Genomic DNA, 14,232 nt, shown 5'->3' with positions numbered 1-14,232 from the left:
TGTCAAGTCTATGGATGCCACTGAAGTCTTGAGTTTTCTTTGGAAGCCTGCCTCTGTGTAGGTTTTAAGAGACATAACTTGATCTGTCGTTCTTCTCTGTGGTCTAAAGCCCGCCTGTTCCACTGGAATTTTCTTCAGTATCTCGGGACTAATTCTGTTGAGCAGAAGTCTTCTCGGGACCAATTCTGTTGAGCAGAAGTCTTTCTAGTAGGTTACATGCAACGCTGAGCAAGGCAATAGGGCGGTAGCTCTCCGGTTTTTCACTCGGTTCACCTTTCTGAAGGAATTCAATAATCTTTGTCTGAATCGTTTTTGGCGTCTTGCCTCTTTCAAAGATATCAGTGTAGAATTTAGCCAGCCAGGCACGTGCCTTTTCTCCACAGTGAGCGAAGAACTCTGGGTGTAAACCATCCTCACCAGGGGCTTTACCTGATTTAGTGTCACTGATAGATATGCTTATTTCTTCCACGCTAAATGGTTTGGAGTGTGCCATCGGGAAATTACTTTTCAGGAGTTTCAGTTCTTTCTTTAAGTTCTTAGTAAGTTTCTTGTTTCTTTGGCTTTTGGAAGTCATAACCAGATGAGAGGCGATCTTGTTTGTATGGATTTCTGATGTCGTCCGTCCAGTTGCTTTTCCGTCTCCAAGCTTCTTTAGGAGAGGCCATGCTTGTCGGCTCGATTTAGTGAAGTCTCCTGGCTGCATCTAGGCTATGTAGAAGCTGGTCTGCAATTTCATGGTCACTGCTCTCAATAAATTGTTGGTAAAGGTTTTTTCTTTCCTCGTTACTTCCAGGGATGTATTCCCTCCGAAAACCTCTAGGGATATGTTTCTTTGCAGCTGACACCACAGCTCCTACGAATCTTTCATAAACGTCATGTGTCGGTGGTATCCGACCTACACATTTATGAAGTACTTCTGCGAAGCTAAGCCAATCAGCCTTATTGAAATTCCAGCGTGGTCGAGGGATAGATGTGATCAGAGGGATTTGTATGACAATTTCGTATAATACAGGCCTGTGCTGGTTATGTGGGAAGTCATTAAGCACTTTTCGAGTAGTTGTTAGAGGTTTGTTTTCTTTGTCTCTGGACACAAAGCACAGATCAGGACAATACCCCCGTTTCCAGGCTGCTGATTTGAACGTGTCGCGGTCTTTTGCGTCAAAGACGTGAAAGAGGTTGTTTCTATCCAACCATTCCAGTACTGCTTCCCCATTATCGTCGTTAGTTCTGCATTTCCAGTCCTGGTGGTGACTGTTGAAATCACCAACGTAGACTGCGGGATGTGGTCGAATCTCTACAACATGGTTGGGCCACTTACAATTCGGATGTTTGTAGATGTTTGAGACCTCCGTGTCACCTTTTCTGATGACAACGGTGTGGATGTCCTCCTCGGAGCTAGTAGATAGAAGAAAGGCATTATCTAAAGTGTTTCGCACGTATGTAGCATTACCGTAGGCATGATGATAGGTTGCGCCCAGAAGATCGTAACCCGGAATTTTCCCTCTAGCTTCCAGCTGCTGCTCATCAGTGCAATGTGTTTCCTGTATGACTGCCAGGTCTACTTCATGAGAAAGTAGCAGTTTGTACAAGGCTTCACTTTTAGCACGACTAATACCTTCAATGTTTAGTTGACATATACAAAAGGACAGGTCCCAGGTTCCTAGTGGTTGTTTGGCCTTTAGAATGGCCGTTGGAAAATTCATTCGTGTTCAACGTAATTCTGTACTGTATCTAGACCAGGAGGTAAAACTTTACGTCTGGTCGCTGTTCGCCGTTGCTCCCTTAGTATCACCCAGGGGTCACGTGTAGGGTACTTTCAGGTTAAACCTACAGACGTAAGCAACGTTGGACCACCAGTATGGCCATAAGAAGCTTTATACCGTCCTTATTTGTTCGAATCTGGTCTTGATCTCCACTCCTTCGTTTCATCTAACTAAATTATATTTTATATGCGATTTCCTGCTGGGCACCTTCTGACTGTTCAGCTATGTTCTGGCGTATCTCGTTATAAGAACTTATTGAAATATTTCGGTCGGTTTTGATTTCTTAAAAACTCTCCCTTTACATCACGATGGAATTTTGGATCAAAGGGAAGTTTCTATGTCCACTTTCATTATACGTTGACGAATAACTAGCACTGGTTGGATTGTAATCAGCATTATAGTCATCATTGTCACTTGAACTGGAATCGTACATGTATTGTATCTTTGGCGACTGCTGAACATTCGCATCAGCTGGGCCCGAAATCTGTACGTTCGATCCTGAAGTACTTATTCCTGGTAAGTTCCTGTCACATACGAATTCCCCTTCGGCAGAACTTACTTAACTAAGATCGCTATTCTCCCCACTAAATTCTAACATTTCCTTCATCATGACCCGTAAATTATTTTCGTCTAACGGTGGGGGCCGGTAAAATTAATTTTAGACATCTTAGCGAAAATAATGTAAGAAAAAGGATCGAATAGAACCATGGTCTCTGCAGTTTGGACGGAAATCTTGAAATGTGCCTGTATTACGGATGCGTCCGATAATAAATTTTGTGTAACTCGCGGTAAACACATACTCCAGTCGTGAAGGAAGAACTCGAGACTGGGGATAATAAATCAGGTCACAGTTCTCAAATGTCATCAGAGAGGTCTGTTCAGTATCATAATCTCTAGAAATCCCTTCTGCAGCAATATTATTACATCCAAGGGACGATTAGACGATGAGCTAAAGCTTCAGCGCGAAGCTGTTAGGCCTTACGTCGTTCCTGCCCGGACGTAAGCTGCGTTCTTTATGATGCAACTCGTGGATGACACATTGGAACTGCAGAACATATTTGAAAAAAATCACATAGAGGGCAGACTCATCCAGAATACGCTGCTAAAAAGAAATAAACTTCTTCTGGCAGGCAACTGAGAAAAAATCTAATTTGAACCGGCGGATACATCCGCTTACCCCGCCGAGCAAGTGACATGTAGCCGCGGATCTCGCAGCATAGTCCACCGAACGGGTTAACATTAAATTAATTTTAAGATCAAATTCCCTTTCTCAAAGGAAACCAACCTTCGACTCCTGCCATACTTTAGTGGCTACTGGAAAAGGGCAAGGAACTTACACTAGTTTCACCTGAGCGAGGTGAACCCTAAATATCCTTTCCGTGGCTGGGTTACTGACCAATAATATAACCGGTGTTTGGAAATCTAGGATGATACACGGCACTTGGAATCTGGGGGCAAGCTTGCCCGCAGGAACAAAATTTTTAACCATGACCTGATCTCCGACCTCCGTCCACGATCATATCTTCCTCTAACTTTTCCGTGGAAAGCTTTTAGGATACCTTTAGCCTTCCTCCGTATCTCTATTATTATCTGGATTTATTGTCGCTGGTAATATGTCGTTAAGTGTCCAAAGATTAGAGAGCGGCGTGTTAGGAACAAACTAAAACATGAGAGATCCGGGAGTGAACTTGCGTGACACATGAACTGCAGAATTTAGAGCAAAGGCTAACCAATGTAGGGACGTATCCCACCTGGAATGATCTTCATGATGAAATGTAATTAAGACAGAACGGAGATTACGATTGACCCGTTCAGCAAGAGACGGTTGTGGGTAATAAGCCGGAGTTGTTACGTGTGAGATAGACAGGTCAAAACAGAATCTACGGAGTAAGTTAGACGTAAATGCCTTAGCATTTTCAGAAACTACACATTGACAAGGACCAAAAGAAGCAAAAGTGGTATTCAAACACAATATTGTAGACTACGCGGTAGCCAACTTAGTCGGAAATAACGAAAGGAATCTAGTGGAGCCGTCTACACCCACCAGAATAAATGTTTTCCTTTCCCCTTCAATTGTGGGAAAGGTCCGACGTAGTCTATATGTAGAAGTTCCATGGGGCGAGACGCTTGATGAGATGACAATAGACCTAGCTTAGTGGACAAGGTGGGCTTACTAAGTAAGCAAGATTTACAAGCTTTTACAAATTATCTCCTTTTACTGTCCATACCTTTCCAAATAAACATCTCTCGGATCTTTTCCCGAGTTTTGAAGATGAATAAATGCCGCCCTAATGGGGTCTCATGATATTACTTGAAGATCATAGGCACAAACACAGCTAGAACCACTACTTTCATCTTTTGATCTTACCTCGAAGGGCAACACAAAACCCCGTTTCTCAACACATAAGGGACGACATATTCCCCAGAAGAAAGGGTTTCCATTATAGGACACAGCACTGGATCTTCACGTTGATATTTCTCAATATCCCGAAATAACATAGGGGCATCAGATAGAATGGCATTAATCCCTGAAGGTATGGGCGTGGGAAGGGAAGAACTATATTCCTGTTCAGTCGCCTCCACTTCATGAGAAAGCATGAGGATTAGTCCATCCGCCATTACATTTTCAGATCCTCCAACATGCCTCACATCGAATTGGAAAGCAGATATCCTGATGGCCTAGCGGGCTATACGACCAGTACGACGAGGCCTACCTTACACTCAACTTAAGGCTTGGTTATCCGTTTCTAGGTCGAATTCGACATGTTCCAGATAGAGACGGTACTCCTCTAGAGCAAACAGAACTGCCAAACCATCAAGTTCATAGATGGAATATTTGGCCTCTTGATCCGATAAGGTCCTAGAAGCATAGGCGATAGGTCGCCTTCCGAGTTCCGTTGGCTGTAGAAGGACAGCGGCAACCGCCGATGACGAGGCGTCTGTTTGGACAATGAATTTCTTTGAGAAATCTGGCATGGCTAATAGAGGGGCATTACAAAAGCTAATTTCAAAAATTCAAAAGCGGCTTGCGGAGACGGCCCCATTCAAAATGACGCCTTTCCTACGGAGTAAGTTCATGGGTGCCGCTCTGTTAGCGAAGTTAGGATTAAATTTCCTTTGATGTCTTTAGGAGGTTTGAACTCACGGATAGCCTGTGTTGTGAAATGATCGATGAAAACACCATCGGGTGACACAATATGCCCTAAAAACGACATGGAAGGCTTAACAAAAGCTACCTTAGATAACTTCACCGTCAACCCAGCCTTACAAAGGCGATCGAGTACTTCCTTTAGATGATCTAGGTGTTCTTCAAAGGTTTCAGAAAATACAGCGACATCATCGAGGTAGTGATACAGATATTCAAATTTGATGCCCGAGAACACCCTATATAGCAGTCTAGTAAGAACAGCTGCCCCCGTCAACAATATTGACTAACTCTATTTGATATTTCCGACAGATATTCAACCAAATTGCTAGCCTAATTATCATGAACATCTTTTCATTTGAGAGACAATAGGTCCGTGGCCCTGTTGTAGAAATGAAACTCTCTTAAACTGGTTAGCAGATGGATCGCTCGCTTCAAAAAAGCTCACTACAGACGCTAGCTCGGTGACATTGTCAGTGATGGTGGATAGAGCTTCATCAATTTCTTTTTCCCCAAAGACTTGGATGGATATAGGCAATTCCAATGATTCCTTGAGCTTGTCAATATCTGCCATAACCGTGCCTCCAGATTGGACCTTTGTAATGAGTAACTCATAGATAATTTCCTCCTTGCGCAAGTACCCGTGAGCAGGGACTTCGCGAGGACCAGACATGTTGACAGATAAGTTGATCATTTAGAAAAATTCCCAACGACCGAGAAAATTCTTACTGTTCGAAACATATCCTACTTTTAGCCGTCCAAAGGGCTCAGTCTAGACCTATTCAACTCCGGTCTGCTACCACGTGTTACCGGGTTTTTGTGATCGCAGAGAGGAGAAAGAAGGTGCGGGCTGAATGGGTCTGTCTACTATATCAAATATTAATTTAAAACTTTAAATCAAGGTTGTATTTCTTTTCAAACCACAAACTTAACAAACTTTTCACTTAGTGAACTAACAGGGTGACAGGAACAATTATCAGTTTGGAAATTACAAGCGCTGAGCTTCCAGGTCCGAATTTACAAGTTTTCAACATCGCAAATGTTGCGTTTAGTTCGACGAAGAGACAAATCTCCCAATTCAAGAGCACTTTGCTCCAAAAGTTACAAATTTGCTTTTCAGAGGCCCCACTCAATATTACACAAAACCAGCACGAGTTTATAATCTCTCCGCATTCAACAAAGGAGACTGGCTCCCAATTTCTTACAGACTAATTAAGGCAATATTACACAAAATTCTTACAATTTCTGGCTTCCCTAGACCCAACCTACAATTTACAGTTTCTACACAGGGGTCTCTATTGCCCAAACTACTGGGCCTTAGTGGAAAGATGAACACTGGCCCGAAAACAAAATGTATGGAGGCGTACACTTGCGCTCCTAGAAAATTACATATAAAATTCTACTTGCGCTTGTGATGCAGAGGCTAAACCAAGCTACTGAGGTGACTAGAAAGAAGGTTAATTAATACCTTAAAGAAAATAAAACAGTTACAAAATCATAGTCACCTCAAGATAAATTGAAAGGGAATTCAAGAGGGTAACGCACTCTCTATCCCCAATTCACAGTAAAAGACCTTTATGAAGTTTACATCAGAAATCAAACGGTTATATAGTTGAAGTTTAGAAACTTCCCCTCGGATAAGTTGGCGGAGATAACTGCAGAGAGAGAAAACTGGTGGCCATTACCTGGGCTTGTGTACTTCCTGGCGAAGAATGTCTTAACACACATACTCAGTAAGACGACGATCAATAAGACAAGGCAGCTTGAAAAAGCCGCAGTTTATATACCAGAGGGGATGGATCGAGAAGGTTCTGGACTATATCCTGGCACACTCTCTCATTTTTATTTTCTGAATAAAAGGTACACGAAGCCTATTATTGGGTGAATAATAATTACAGAAAATTTGTGATTGGCCAGATTAAAAAGCTGGCGGAATTAGAAGGAAGTGTTGCAAACCATGAAATATAGAAATAAATGAAAGTTAGTTTAGTTGGGAAAACCTATAAACACAAATCTTCTTTAAATCACTAATTATTTTACCTTGCGCCGGAGTGCATTGGGACAGTTTCTTTTTGTATTTACATCTATGGAGAAGAGTTCAAACTTCTTGCTGTACACCAAAACAAAATTTAAATAAATCCAGTCAGTTTAAAAACTTCAAAATAACACATTACTCAATAATTCAATTGTGACATCATCTGGTCAATGTCCCAACTTCATTCATTAGTGGTTTCAAATTTAGTTTAACAGATAGAGTTTCATGAGGCGCTTCTTTTAAATGTGCGGGGTTGAGATGTACTTCCCGGTACACAGACAATCAGCAATGACCTGAATTTAGGGCTGTCGTCCAAGTGGCAGATCACGTTCCAATTGTTTACCTAGTCTTGTCGTAAATGACTTCAAAGACGTTGAATATTTTTCAAATTGGTGAGGATATAGTAATGGCACCCTTTGTAAATTATTCCAGACCGCAATCCTTCTTCATATAATTCAATACTTGTTTCAGAAATGCATTTATTTGAATGGATTTTTTACCATGCTTTATGACATAATAACCTAGCCCGTTCGAGAAATTTACCATATTAGAAGCATAAGACAATTCTCTCATAACAATTGTTCTGACAATGATTCACCTAACTCTTATACTACATCTTCTTCACTCCAGGTAATCTTTGTCTCTCAGTAGGAGAATCGATTTGAAATTCTCTGGTGGCATATACCTTTTCGTATAAAGCATATCAACACTCAAATCTTTGACAACGTAAATACGTACTGTAAACGACAGTATATAAGTTCATACCTTGTCCTCTAATTTCACAAAGAGAATATAATTTTCAACTCTAGACAAAATAAATAGATTTATCACTTTATAAAATCTCACTCATAAAAAGCTCAAAAGGCATAGTTAATGGGAAATGTACTACGATAGGCACCAACACAGACTTTTCCCAAATCCGAAAAAAAATAGCTCAAGTACACGGAAATCATCCTCTCTAATAACAATTTTATCCTCGAATGTTTTAATGCACCCTAATGAATTATTTGTAACCACGAAATCATCACGATGCATTAAGTACTCTTGATCTGCAGGTAAGTCAGCATCTGTTATCAAATGAACTACATCCAGGCACGACATGTCCTAATATATCATGTTAGTTTTAATACTTCACTACAGTAATATCTGCTGATCAAACCAAAGAACTAAACTCATGCTCCACACTTGCAAATGTTTACCAATGGTGGCGCCATTTTAGCCAATATCGATAGCTGCATTAGGGTTTGCTACATTGTAGTTGGTCTTGTTGAAGGTTAACAAGTCGAACACGTGGCTAATCAATGTGCAGTGTTCAGATTGAAACGTTGTGGAACAGTCGTACAAATGCGTAACTGTACTGCATATGCAGTGGACAAAAGGCATATTAAATGGGAAATGTTCTTCGATAGGCACCAGCACAATGTAACTTTCCCCCAGGGGCGAACATTGGACAAAAACATACACGAATACAAACGTCCAGTGTACTTTGAGCAGCTCCATTCTCAAGTTAGAGTAGTTTCTGGCATTAGATCATAAGTTGTAACGCTTTAAGTTTTCGAGTGTTAACAATTGGACTGTCCTGAATATGTGTCGTATTTTCAATATTTCCGCACGATATTCTGCTTTCAGATACTAGTTTAGAGCATTGTACACTGATCAGCCCGAACATTATGACCACTTACCCATTTTTGGCACGGATAAGAGCGGTAACACATCTTGGCATGGAAGCAATGAGTTCTTGGTTTATCGCTGGAGGGATAACATCTGGCGAGTTGGGGGGCCAGGACATCAATTTCAACTCGCCACTGTGTTTGTCGAACCACTCTGTTACGCTAGTGGCCTTGTGATATGGCGCATTATCTTATGGAAGAATGCCACTGCCGTTAGGGAACATGAACGAAATGAAGGGGTGTACCTAGTCTTCAACCAGTGTGCTATACTTCCCGGCCATCATGGCGCCTTGCACTAGCTACACTGGACCCATGGTTGCCCACAAGAATGTTCTCCGAGGCATAATTGAGCCGCCGTCAAATTGTCTCCGTCCCGCAGTACAGATCTCAAGGGCCTGTTCCCCTGGAAGACGACTGATTTGCACCCTCCGTTTGGCATCATAGAGAAGGTATAGGGATTCATCAGGCCATGCCACTGCTCCAGTGTTCAATGACAATAGTCACGTGCCTATTTCAGTCGTAATTACCGATGTCGTGGTGTACTTAAGCTGTTTTCTTCGGCACAAGCATGGGTCGTGAGGTGCGGAGTGTTCGGTGTACTCTTCCCAGCATTAGCTCCGCCACAGTTTGCTGCCTGTTCTCTGCCCAGCCTACGACGTTTGGACGTGGTTTCACCTTGGCTTCGCCACTCATTGAAAACACTCACCCGATAAGCTTCCGAAATGGTCGTGCCGAACTTCCGCGCCTTCACAAACTGCCCTCGGTCAAAATCAGGTAGATTCTGTACACGGGCGGCAGGCTCACTGATACTACAAGCACTGTGCGTGTGTCTGACTAGCAGTCATTCCCGTCAGGTGACGCTGCTATCGCCTGGTCGGGTTTATATGGACAGTAGTTAGGTGGTCATAATATTGTGGCTAATCAGTGTATGTGGGATATCATTACTTAAAAACGCTTGTTGTGAGCTGAGAACTAGGAGATGAGGACGGGGATATTGTCTTTGCCATGTCATTGTGTTCCTATGCTACCCTGGTTTTCATTCAGATGGTCTGATAGTTTCATAGAACTACACCGCTGTAGTCAGTTGTACGTAGCCTATGTTAATCGTGCAGTGTTTGCCGTCATAAACGTGCCATTAGACAAACCTCGGAAATATGATAATATACTTATACAGTAGAAATTGAGGGACATTAGCAATAGACACCAGATGCACCAAGTTGGAAAGAATTTACCATACCTGTAAGAGCATATATACTTCCAAGTGCCTCTCTAAGAACCTTAAACTCCAACATTACAATTCAGTAGTAAGACCGTCCGTACTGTACGCCTTTGAGTGTCTTCTGATGAACAGAAAAGGTCCACTGAGGAAGCTAGAGCTCAAGGAACGAAAAATACTAAGGAGGATTTTAGGACCAATAAGAGGAGGGTATGGTACTTACAGGATAAGGCACAACAATGAGATCTATGACCATCAAGAAGACATAGTTACATCCATGAGGAAGAGGCGATTGACTTTCTATGGACATTTGACTCGTATGAGTACTTACAGATTTATCAGCAAGATCTTTACCACTAGAGGCAGAGGGAAAGCGTCCAAAAATAAATGGATCACCACAGTGAAGTCCGACTGGGGATTTCAGAACAAACCATACAGGATCGTGTTATTCCGGCAGTTGACCTTTCAAGGTACCACCCGACCGAAGTGGACCGAGGAAAGGAGACAAGCACACAGCCAGAAAATGAAAGCTTTCTGCGCGAAGAAAAAACAGAATTTCCATACAAGGAGTCGAAACAAGCCCCGTGGTCCTCAGTAGGCCCAAAAGACAAGAAGAAGAAGAAGTAGAAATTGGGGCAATTCATGATTTTCGCATCTAGGTTTGTTAATTTGGACATGGTAAAATTATAATACCCCAATTGGTAATTGTAGTCTTCTTTCCCAAACCGTTGGGTTTTTCGAGAATTAAGCGACTTAGTCAAATTTAAGCTCATCAGTATGGCACGTCACCACAAACAAGTTTAGGAAAATGGCACTATCTGGAAGTTTCATTTGTTCAAGGAAATGACCTCGTTTTGCTCGGCCAACTAACACTAACACTTTACTCTCGCCGATGGCTTGCAGACCTTCCGCTTTAAGAACAGATTTCATATGAAGGTTTTCTACTAACAGTGTGGCGTGAGAGGGAATGGCGGGTGGAATGAACCTAGAGATAGGCGCTATCGACTGAATTACACAATCGAATGGTCACGCGATAGGACTCTCGAACTATCGACTGAAGAGTGCAATATTTTCAGGTGATAGTGCCGTGAAGGAAGAAAGAGATGGGCTGTAGGCAGAAAGAGGGCGTCACCCTCTAAGTGGCACGTCCTGGAACGATAAATGTTCTATCCTCTTGAAACGTCTCTGCTACGAGGCCCAGGTGACAATAACCATGGTCTGCCCTATCATAGCTGACCGCTCTGAAGAACGAGGAGAAGCCAGAAGATTTTTGATTTGCTGGGAAGCTCCCATTACCCTCCCCGACCCTCTCACGAACATACGGACGATCTTCCAAGGGGTTAAAGCCCTTACTTTATGTGCGCCCACATTTGAGCGAGCCAATCGCGTTCGAGGAAGACAGAGCTCAGTCACGTGTTATAGCGGCTGCCAAAGAAGTGAAATATACTGTACAAGCTACAGAATGCAGACAGTTGTAATCACAGTTTTCTTAATTGGGATACCTTGAAAGGTGCATAATGTATTATTACAAGGGACTTGAAATAAAAGATATGCATAATTACATGTGACATAAAGAAGGAACTCCAGTAATTTCACAAGAAAAGACAATGCACTGGCAGTAAACGCATTTACCATCACAGCGCACGCAAAATAATTTGGAGACGTGGATTTTTGTCACTTCCAAGTTGTACAGATATACAAGGTATAGGAATAGCCCCTGATGAAATAACCACAATATAATTACAATTATTTAATCATTAAAACCAAATAGTTCCGTGGTGGAATTTGTTCATATTCCCTTAATAATAATAATAACAATAATAAAGGTTTGTGCCTTCCGGAGAGGTCTGGTGCAGGTCGTTCGAGTTGACTCCCTACAGGCGACCTGCGCGTCCGTCGAATACGATTTCCAATGCTGAAGATGGTACAAACAAGACGCCCCGAGTCGGATGAACTTTAAAATCCCCGACCTGGCGGAAAATCTAACCTGGTACTGCTTGAACCAAGGAGCCGTACTATAATAATAATAATAATAATAATAATAATAATAATAATAATAATAATAATAATAATAATAATAATAATAACATGTAGGCCTATGCTAAACCGTTTAAATTAATTATTTACAAACAGGACAGTCCTGCTAGTGTTACTTAAGCATATCTCATATTTACCTCAATAAATCAATTCCATATTTTTTTACCAAGTATCCTTACGTTGACCCAACTCAGGCACGTCTTATGGGATCGGACTGCGCAGGAAGTGGCCGCGGACTTTATGTCTTAATGGAAGTTCGTGAATATTGTTACTAGGTAGTAAAATAACTGACAGTGGCAGAAGAAAGGGGGACATGAAATGCAGACTTAAGGAAAGACATTTGCTCATTTCGATCACTGATTTTGAAGACGTTAACTAGCTCAGAAAGAAAGAGAACAGAAGCTTTTGAAATGTGGTGTTACAGAAGAAAGCTGAAGGTAAGTTGGGTACGTCGATTCACGAATTAAGAGATATTGAATCGAAATGGTGAGAGGAGATCGATTTGGCTAAATTAGACGAGAAGAAGTTATAGAATTGTAGGACAAACCTTACGGTACCCACGATTTGTTCACTTCGTGTTTGAGGAAAGTGTAGACGGTAAGATCGGTAAGGGTAGACCAATGTATGAATGTGAGAAGCAGATTAGAGCAGATGTAGGATGCAGTAGTTACAGAAATGAAAATTTAGCACAGTGTAGGGTAGCATGGAGAGCGGCATCGTACCAGTCTATGGACTGATGACACAAAAGACATTATAAACAACGGCAGGCCTTCCATTTGCCTGACACGAAAATGAGAAACGACGAAAAACCATGTATGAGGGCTGTCTGCAGGGAGACTCGAACCCACTATATCCCGAATGCACAGCTCGTAACGCGTAGCGAACTCGCTCGGTGGTAGTACGACGTAAGTCCACACATTACTCCGTATCGCTACCATAGGTGACTAGGTGACAAGCGGCTTCTGTATATTTGTCTTCAAAATGGCACGAACCCTGGGCCGTACGCTCTGTACGAGTCAATAATATTATTGGTTTTTTCTCGTAAAGACACTAAATATATCGACACGAGTTTGACGTATTACAAATACCACCGGACTGATCCAGGAGTGAGCCTGCCAACTTGGCTCTGCCATCTGAGCCACTCAGCCGGCGAGTACACAGTTTATTACGTTTCACTGCTTCATCAGTTGCTCATTTTCAAAGGGATCCAACAATAGTGGTCCTACTGTACACAGGCTGCAGTCTGTTACAAACACCAAGTAGTGAATACGGGTCAGGAAGGGCATCAGACCGTAAAACTGTGACAAATCCTCATCAGTTGAGGAAAAGGGCAGGAAGAGAACAAGCCAAGTGCGTAGAAGGTAGAAAGAGTGAGAGTAGCTGCATGTCAGGCCATTTGCTGTTTAGCCGTAGCTCGTAGACTGGTAGAAGGGAACAACGAAATTGCCACGCAAGGAGTCTATATGGCCATAAATTTCAATGCTTGAACAAGGTAGTTGAGCCCCTATTATTATATTATTATTATTATTATTATTATTATTATTATTATTATTATTATTATTATTATTATTATTATTATTATTATTATTATTATTATTATTATTATTATTATTATTATTATTATTATTATTAAGGCCCCAGCCGCTATGTTCCCACTCCTAGCCCTGTTCCGTTCCACTATCGCTATAAGAGCTGGAGTTGCGGCGTAATAAAACAGCAAAGAAGAAAGTAAGCAACTACTTTAAGGTACCCTACTGCAGTAGACTATTAACGGTAGTATTTCCACATTTACTGGTCGGTACTGCATCACTTACCTGTTCAAGCTCCTAGTAGGTAGAGTGAAGCTTCTTGAATCAGAGAATGTACAAACTTCAGCCACAGTAAATGCTAAGCAAGAACTATCGCTCCTGTCCCTCTTATCTCCTACTTGGTTATCAGAGCTGCGATTAGCAGCATCCGTACCCACTTCCTTGAAGTACTGCATATTTTCCTCGACAATGACGCTTTTAGACTTCGCTGCAGAACAGAGGAAGAATTATTTTACAGGCCTAAACCAGCTCTTACATTTATTATGCCAATAATTGTTTAAATATTGCACTAAAATATGCAGGCCTAGGCTTATGTATGCATGTATGTATTGTACCAGGAAATGATTATGGGGCCAGAGCATGGGAAGGATCTCAGGTAGTGTTCGGTTACTTATTGGAGCAGGTACAGAGATTGATAGTATTGCAGGGCGAATAATAGATGGTAAAATATTTTCGACAATATTTATTAACAATATTCATGAAAGTCACCCAGCAGTTGAATCGTCAAACTCTAATTTTCAGTCAATATTTCCAGAGATGCAAAATAAAATATCGATG

General features: G+C 41.7%; 1 protein-coding gene across 2 annotated transcripts in view; it reads right to left on the bottom strand.

Annotated features, from left to right (window-relative positions):
• The window catches only part of LOC137502695 (uncharacterized), an 81,868-nt gene extending 68,145 nt beyond the window's left edge, over positions 1–13,723 (bottom strand). For both annotated transcript variants that reach the window (XM_068229665.1, XM_068229667.1), the window contains exon 1: positions 13,681–13,723. The gene's annotated coding sequence lies outside the window, so the exon portion shown is untranslated. The remainder of the gene's footprint in view (positions 1–13,680) is intronic.
• Positions 13,724–14,232: the final 509 nt, after the last annotated feature.

This window comes from Anabrus simplex, chromosome 11, assembly GCF_040414725.1.
Source record: "Anabrus simplex isolate iqAnaSimp1 chromosome 11, ASM4041472v1, whole genome shotgun sequence".
In the NCBI taxonomy this organism is placed as follows: domain Eukaryota; kingdom Metazoa; phylum Arthropoda; class Insecta; order Orthoptera; family Tettigoniidae; genus Anabrus; species Anabrus simplex.
The sequence above is the reverse complement of the archived record's forward strand: the minus strand, read 5'-3'. Positions and strand labels throughout refer to the sequence as shown.